The sequence below is a fragment of the Dipodomys merriami genome, unplaced genomic scaffold, assembly GCF_024711535.1.
Source record: "Dipodomys merriami isolate MVZ:Mamm:240054 unplaced genomic scaffold, mDipMer1.0.p SCAF_2499, whole genome shotgun sequence".
NCBI lineage: Eukaryota > Metazoa > Chordata > Mammalia > Rodentia > Heteromyidae > Dipodomys > Dipodomys merriami.
In genome coordinates, this window is record NW_027203936.1 from 27435 (window position 1) to 28376 (window position 942).

Consider the following 942-nt stretch of genomic DNA (forward strand, 5'->3'; position numbering starts at 1 on the left):
CCCCTGTACAAGGATAGCACTCTACCACTTGAGGCACACAGCCACTTCAGGCTTTTTTCTAGTGCAGTACTAAGGAATCAAACCCAGGGATTCATACATGCAAAGCACTCTACTCCTAAGACACATTCCCAGCACTCGACTTCAGGTTTCTTTCTTTCTTTTGTTGGAAGTTGGAGGAATTTAAGTCTAGGCCTGGGTGCTGTCTTTGAGCTCTTTAGCTGAAGCCAATCACTCTACCACTTGAAAAACAGCACCGCTTGAGGTTTTTGGTGGGTCACTGGAGAGAAGCTTATCAAGGAATTTCTTGCCCAGGCTGGCTTTGGACTGTGACCCTCACCTCTCAGTGTCCTGAGTACCTAGGATGACAGACACGAGTCAGCAGCAACTAATTTCCACTTCAAGTTTCTAAATGGTGAATAGGAGATAATAGTCTCATGGGACCTTTTTTCAGGGATAGTTTTGGACCCAGATCGTCAGATTTCAGCTTACTGTGTAAGCAGGATGACAGACCTCACCTACTACACTCCTAGACTGTAACACTCTGTTGCAAGGGGGTCCTTGGCTCCACGTGGTAGGGTGCTACCCATGATACCCACTGGTAACTGTCAGTGGCTATGCCCTGAATTCAAGGTTCATGATCAAGAAACATAAACCAAAACAATTGTCTGCAGGAGACAACTCACTATAGTTAGGTACATACATAATTTTGGCCCTGACATGAGGACATATCTGAGCCACAAATTTCTCATCTGCACAATCATCTTACTTGTGGAGCTCTTACAAGAACCAGATGAAAAAAATGAAAAAAATGTAGCCCATGAAAGACTCAGCACACAACTCATGAAAGACTTATCACATAGCTGTAACCCACATAATATCATTAGAATTAGGGTGCTTTCATCAGTATCACCATTCTTTCAGAAACAAACCACAAACAGTCCA